The sequence below is a fragment of the Populus euphratica genome, unplaced genomic scaffold, assembly GCF_000495115.2.
Source record: "Populus euphratica unplaced genomic scaffold, PopEup_1.0 scaffold529.1, whole genome shotgun sequence".
Taxonomy (NCBI): domain Eukaryota; kingdom Viridiplantae; phylum Streptophyta; class Magnoliopsida; order Malpighiales; family Salicaceae; genus Populus; species Populus euphratica.
The window spans coordinates 135,503-143,626 of NW_011500399.1; the positions used below are offsets into that span (position 1 = coordinate 135,503).

Consider the following 8,124-nt stretch of genomic DNA (forward strand, 5'->3'; position numbering starts at 1 on the left):
GGAGCTGTGAGTTGGGTCTCTAAACTACAGATTGTTATAGCATTATCCACAACAAAAGCTGAGTACATGGCAACTACACAAGCTTGTAAAGAAGCAATATGGATGAAGAAACTTATGGAGGAGCTCGGGCACAAACAAGAGAATATTCTTTTGTATTGTGATAGTCAGAGTGTTTTGCATATTACAAGGAATCCAGCATTTAATTCAAGAACAAAACATGTAGATGTTTAGTATCACTTTGTTTGTGAAGTGGTGGAAGATGGAAGTGTGGATTTTCAGAAGATTCACACAAAGGAAAACCCAGCAGATGCTTTAACAAAACCGGTTAACACTGATAAGTATATATGGTGCAGATCCTCTTAAGACCTAGCAAAAACGTAAGCAACATGAAGATGGCAAGTATAGAAATGATAGAAGAATCACAAAAGATCAAGTGTGAAGACTTGATTAACTCATCAAAGTCTTCAAGTGGGAGAATGTGAAACCACCTAAGCATTGTTGACAAAGTCAACAATGTTAGGCACCGATTGGTGCTGCAAATTCAACATTGTTGGGCACCAATTCGGTGCCACTTGCAGCACCAATTGCTGCCCTTGATTCATGCATGGATGTTGCCTATAAATAGGCAAAGCATCCAAGCCTCAATACAACAACTTAATAGGGAAAAATTGAGAGCAAATAGAGAGAAAGAAGAGAGGGTGAAGAGAGAGTATCCCACAAAATTGTGAAGTATTTGTGATATAGTAAGTGAGGTGTTTTCTCCTATTATAAGAGAGATTTCAGTTATTCTCTTATTAATAGAGAAAGGTTGTAATTTTCATATTATTTAGTAAAATTCTTCTATACTTGCCTGTGGATGTAGCCCAATTGGGTGAACCATGTAAATTCTTGTATGTCATTTCTCATTTTATCTTGTTCCTTTATCTTTTTTATCTTGTCGGTTTTGCATGCCAGTATTCTAACAAGTAAGAATTATGCAAGCAGATGCACGGCATGCGAACTGCTGCAAATAACACCTTCAGTAAACAAAAGCATCTTTGGCAAGCTTTCACTCTGAGGAAGCCTGATGTATAATGCTTTCACCATTAAGAGCAATTTTCAGTAGTTGCTTTTTCTCATTGCTGATATTGCAGCAATGAGTGCTTCAATCACCAAAACCAAAATAACCACCATTTTGAACAACCTGCAACTTTTGCATGTAACTAGAGAACCATGTATTGGAAATGAGTTCCAAAGAGTAATCAAACCTTATTATGGAAAAGAGATTTCATTCAGGTATACAACTGTTTCTGCCAAAGCACGTAACTCTGTGGTCTTCAGATGCTACACTAAAATTTCTCGAGTTCAAAATGGAAAAATCACAATATAATTGCAACAGATAAAATATTTTGCTACAAGAATACACTAGCTATGCAAAATGAAAAATGGATATACCAGTGGAGCATCTAACTGACTCATTTATCCTAACCTTGATTTCCAAGGGAGAGTAACAGAATCGGTGCTTAGAATCCCAGGCAGATTAAAGTCTTTAAAATTCTGTAACTAATCCAGATTCAATAGGAGGTTCGCTCCTCAGTAGCAGTAACGCTAAAGACTAGACCAACAATTTTGTATCAGGGTGGGGAATACAAGAAAACTTAGCATATTGCAGGCATACAAATAGATAGCAATTGCTTGAAAAACATCTTGCATGGAAAAACAAATGCAATCAACAAGCAAAATAATAATACCAGCAAGAACAAACAGAGGCACGCTGACATGTGGTCAGATAGTAGGTCCTATATAAGACTAACCGGAAAAAATTTATATAATCAAAGCGTTGAAAAATGAACTATGGTCATTACCATTGAAGTTTCAAAAACAGGAGAGGCTTCGGTCAAATATCACTAAATTGCTGGCTGACCATCCAAGTACGTTATAGCTCTCAGCCAATAAAAATCTCAATCCCTAAAAACGTATCTCAAAATTATGCTATAATAACTGTGTACTCTGATATTCCCTTACTTTAAACCACACAAGTGTCACCATAGATGAACAAAGAACTTTGTAACTTCAATAAATAAGCAAAAACACGAGGAACGCCACATGTTAACTATATAAATTAATACTTCCTCAAGCCCATAACAAGTGTACTTTGGACATCACAGAATTTATTATTACTTTTTTTAAATTACAAAAACTTCATTCATAGCCAGTCATTACATACATGATTTTAACGGATCTAAGCATAATGTAGAGAGTCATTACAGACACTTTACCGGTGATGGCGAAACCAGTCACTTACATTACCTTTTTATACAGCATAACATGATTTTTGTTTCACTTTCCTAGCCTTAACCAAACATGGGAAAAAAATGTACAGATACTACTTGTGAGTGGAATTCCTCGTCGATTAGGAAACAAGAAAAGCAAGATGTTTGTATATAAAATACTTGTGTCAAATTTTAAATAAAAGTCCCAGCAAAAAAACAGAAAACAAAAGGCTATATTTTTACTTTCTTTCCTCCTACTTATGAATTTGAAAATGAGGTGGACACTAAGTAAAAGAGTGATGGTGTAGATGCAAAAGACAGAAATCCCAAACATTCACAAAGGTACTACTAGTAAAAAGACAACGTAGAAAACTATGAAGCTGATTATGCTATTGAAAACAATAAAGGAGGACAAGTATTTTATTTCGTCCTAAGTGCACAACAACAATCTAATAAATTTTGGAATGTTAATAGCACTTTCATTAAACCAGATGATATGTCTTCAGATTTAAAGATCATAGATGGAAAGTGTCTAGATATAAAAGTATGATTTTTTATATTCTAAAAGTTCAAGCAAAAAGTTACATCTTTTCTAATTTGAAAAATGAATAAGGGAATGATTTTTTCACAGCATTCTAAGCCACCATTCATCTTTTAGGATTTGAACTAATTACTTGAATTTCCAACCTGGAAATAACGTCCAAAAAGAGAAAAGGTAACATCATTTCGTGAAGCACCAACACCAGACATGTTAACCGATGATCTATTTAGCTTCCGAATTCCAAGAAGCATATTTTGACAGTATCTGAGGTGATACAGAGAAGCCCCAAATTTGTTCGTGCATGTAGAACACTGATTGCACCACAATTTGCTGGGAAAACTAATAACAACCGGATATCAATTTATCCATATTAATGTAGTGGAATATAATTCATAAATCATAATCTTTTTCTTTTTTTTGTAATTAAAATCAATATCAAACAATCAATAAATATAAAGCAACAATCACACAAATCAACATCAAAATTTTTATATGAAAAATCCAATGCGGGAAAAACTATGGAACCGTAGTCCACTTAAAAACCTCCACTATCAACAAATAATGGATTCACAATTGTTCTTTCTTATATTCAACTAAGAGCTACAATATACATATCATCAATAACAACCTATTCTTGGAATACAACAAGATTAAAGAGAAGTATTTGAGAAAAAAACTCACAATATTAACAGTCTTGTTTTCTGTCAAAACAGTCAGCTTCCACACCACCAATCTTCGATCAACCATTCAGAATGAAGAGTAATGTGTCTAAAAGCTGTTGTCAAAATCTCAATCTAATTCAATGGTGAACGAGCTGAAAATCAAGGAAAAAAGACAAACTATTCAGCTGCCTCTTCTTCCTTTCTTTTTCTCTTCTCTCTTATTTTCTTTTTTGTTCAAATTTTCAGCTACATCTACAATATCCGAACCATTTTAATTTAAAGAGGATCAGCTACCTCTCTTCTTAATTAATGTAGTGCTCCCATCATGTCTCATAACATGATGCAAGACCATAAATAATAAATTTTTACTTAAATAGTTTCTATTGTAAAATCTCTGTACAACTTATAGACACCTATTTACTAGCTTCATGATTCAGAGTTGCTCAAATATACCAACAATGGGGCAATGTGGGAGCCTCCAATGCTCCAGTTCAGCATCCAAGTAGTAGAGGACCACAGGAAAAGAACATATAATAAAAGTCATTTTATTCATTCACTACTCCATTAAGGCTTAATGGAATGAATGAACACTGTATGTTAATCTGACTGCAAACTGTACTTAGTCAGAATCTAAATGAGTGACAATACATTTAAAAAAATAAGGCTCTCAGTCACATTAAAACAGAACAAATGAAGGTAAACCCAATTCATTCGTCCAGTTCAAATTATGTCAAATCAAATGGATTCCAAAATGCGATCAACAGGAAAAAGAAAAAATAATAATAATTGGGCTATAAATGCACAATCATAGAGCACTTCAGTCCATGAAATATTCTAATATATATATCCCACAATTTTGATACTCTTTTCCCGCATAAAAAATTAAAAAAAATAATAATAATGGGGCTATAAAAATTTCAAAGCTTGAAGACGAACATATATAGAACGATCACATTCATGCTTAAGCATTTAATTTTCCTTTGTTCCATTAGATCACATGCATGTCCAGGAAGATATATTAAGAAGCAACTAGAAATTAAGGAGTTCCTATGAGCTTCCTTAATGGTGATCATAATTCAGGGATCTGGTTATGAGCTTAGGCGTCGCAATTAATGGGGCATTAACATCTTTCAAGTTAGACCAGCACTGGGTAATGACAATTATACATGATCTAGACCAGCCTTCATCAAACAATTTGAAACAATTATATCTTTCTTTAATTTTTTGTTCCAAAAACTAACGAAAGTTAAAAAAAAAATTCACATGGTTTTAGTACAGATTAGGGATGAGTAAAAAAACCAAAAAACCGATTAAACAGAAAAAATCAGAAAATCATAACCAGAAAAACCGAATCATGAAAAAAACATATTAAAAATTAAAAAAAAAAAACAATCAGTTCAGTTCAGTTTTAGTTTTATAAACCTGAAACTAAAAAAACCGAACCCAAATCTAAAAAACAAACCAAACCAGAAAAAACTGAGTCAGACCAGAATTAATCTGTTTGAACCAATATCGGTTCGGTTTTAGTTTTTTTTAAAAACCAATTTAATTGTTTTTTTTTATAAAACCCAAACTAAAATAATCACCTCCACAAAGTTACGACCTTTTCAAACTCACTATTTACAATCTTTCAATCAAATCTTGCTAATGGTTCTACATACTTGAATTGTTATCCAAGTTTCACTATCTCACTATTCAACCTAGATATTATAGTGAAAACTTTAACTCTAAATATTGAGACTTGTTAAGACACCAACTGATATGCTTCAAGATTCCAAAAATATAGTCATCATCTATAGAATATATTACAAAATCATGGATACAAACATTGCTCCAAAAGCTCTCAAAAAATCTTCTATAAATTAAACTCTTCGAATTGAACCTAACTCTCAAAATTCAAACAATTAAAGTTCCTAAACTTTGATAATGAGATCAAGTCACGTACAATGATAATTGGAAATTACCTCCCGTCAGTATTCCGAAGTCATTACCATCTAGAAAATGATTATGTTCCAACTTGCCTAGTGCCTTTTAGAATTTAAAAAAAAAATGCCATAAGTGCAGTTACCTTATGAAAAAGGTTTTAATGAAAAGTAAATCCCTGCAAAGGAAACACCAATTCAAATGAATAAAAAGAAATACTAAAATATTATTAAAAAAACAACTTAATGAATTTCTTAAAAGTGCCTTACAAGTCCTAGTAAATCATCATGGTTGCGTGCTGCCTTTTTATGTCTAAAATCAAGTTGAAATAAAATGAAATGCACTAAGATATGTCATAAATCACAAGCCCCTCAACAAAGTGCTCCAATATATTAGATATCCAATACACAACAACAGAGATCATATCAGAAGACTTTAAAATCCTTCAATAGATTCAAAATTTGATATGAAATCGATATTCTAGCAAGTTTAAATAAAAAGAAAAAAAACCCAATATCATTACAAAACAACAATCATTATTTTATTCGGTCATCACAAATGAAATGTAATGTCTTTCAAACTAAAATATACTCCTTCAAAACTTCATAGCATCATGAATGATATTTTTCATATTCAAAATTTATGATTATATATATATAGATAATGTCCTTTTATTTTTAAAACTAATAACCAAACATTTCAAAAACTTACAATACCTTCTCAATATTATCAAACAAAATAGATTAGTTATCTCAACCTTAAAGAGATGATGTCAATTAAAAACATTTTTTAAGGTACAATATATATCAAGTATAATAATCCTTATCACTAGATCAATAAAATTTATCAATAATTAAATTCATAAATAAAATCAAGGGTAAAACCCAGCTTTAAAAGTTTATGGAATATCTCAATTATGTTTTAGATATTTTTTCAAATCTTAGAACTACATGTCAACCCTTGTACAAAAGACTTAAAAAGACCCCTCTTGTCTCGAATCATTAAATGATCAAAATTATAAATACTCTTAAAAGTCAAGTCAAGAGTTTTTATGTTTAAGACTTCCTAATCCAGAGACTGATGCCTTTATATTAGTTACAGTGGTATTCTCAAACAAAATTTTCAAAGTCAAGAACATGTAGTGCAATATCATTTAGGTATTTGATTGGGTACAAAAAAAATTATTCAATTATCAAAAGAAAATTATTAATTATTTTATACGTCCAATATTTTCAAGATGATTTATTTTCCAAAAATTTCTTTCACGAATAAATTGTCAATATAAAAAATATATTGTTGAAAAAAATATTCAAAATATTATGTTGAAACAATTTTTTACCGGCTGACAAGATAATCTATAAAAATCTAATTTCTAGATTGAATTCATAAAAGAAATAAAAGAATATTTTATCTAAAGAGTCTTTACTACACTCAAAATGAGCATCTTGGTCAAGAAGTCAAAATAATCATATGCTCTCACACCATCAAGAACAATTCAAGCCACAACATCAAGCATTCAAGATCCTACTGTGAGGCTAGTGTCTTGTATAATCAATTTTGAATCCTTTCATCAGCATGACCTAGTCCAAAAACACCTCACCTATAAATTATTCTTAATCACTCCAAACACCTTGTTTGTTCAATCCCAAAATGCACCTTTAACAACATTATTGTTGATGTCAAGGGTTTTTATGAAATTAAGATTTTTTAGTTATTAATATTTTTTATTCTATTTAGTTTAGGAAAATATTTTTTCATGCGGATTTTATTTTTTCTATAGTTTAGAAAATTAAATATTGAGAATGATAATTTTATGAGTTTATTCTAATTAATATTGAATTTGTTGAAATAACTCATAATCAAGATATAAACAATCTTGTTTTTTCAAAAATAAAAATTCGAAAACTTTCCTGAATCAAAACCCCTACACTTTTTAAAAGATTTTCTCAAAACTACCAACCTTAAATATCCAGTTATTTTGATTATCAACAAACTTAATTTAATTTATTTGTTCTAAAAATCTATGATCATTCATCGTTCATCTATTTTGATAAAACATTGTCCAGAGAATTTTCCAACTTAGTTCTCAAACAATTGATGGCAATATTTTTCTTCAATAAGTAAGATTCTCCCTAAAAAATCATACAAAGGATTGGAATTGTTCGCAGCAAAAATACCTTTGAATTCAATTCCTGCCTCCTTTTATTTCATCTCAACCTCTGGTGTCTCATGCTTTCTTGGGACTCCATTATAATGAATGATGTAGATGAAGATATTGGTTACTCTTTAGATCTCATAAGAAAAATCAAAGTCAAATGGTGGACCCAAATTTAGAGAAACTCAAGCTTGTTCTAAAGTTGTGCATGCTTGGCTATAATCTCATCAAATTCAATAGCTGCAAGCATCCCCATCAACTCTATCTCAAGAAGGCAATTTACGTTTCTCACCACTAAAAGTTGAATTCAAGAAAACCTTGCATCGTCAAGCTCAAAGTCAGAATACAAGAAAAAACTTCAAGAAGCCTTATATGAAATATCAAGTTCCGATTGGGATGAATTCACAAATATAAATTATATTTTAAGATTTCACCTTAAAATTTAAATTATTGAATTAAGATAACAGTAAAAAAACAAGTCAATGGAAAAAAGCCAGCCTTTCACTCCATATCTGTTGGGAAAACTCGGAACAACCGGACATCAATTTACCCGGATCAATTCAGCGGAATACAATTACAATTCACAAGTCC

General features: G+C 31.1%; 1 long non-coding RNA gene across 1 annotated transcript in view; it reads left to right on the top strand.

Moving 5' to 3' along the window:
• The window catches only part of LOC105114416 (uncharacterized), a 6,748-nt gene extending 5,728 nt beyond the window's left edge, over positions 1–1,020 (top strand). The window contains exon 2 of the long non-coding RNA XR_840129.1: positions 971–1,020. This is a non-coding gene — a long non-coding RNA (uncharacterized LOC105114416). The remainder of the gene's footprint in view (positions 1–970) is intronic.
• The last annotated feature ends 7,104 nt before the right edge of the window (positions 1,021–8,124 follow it).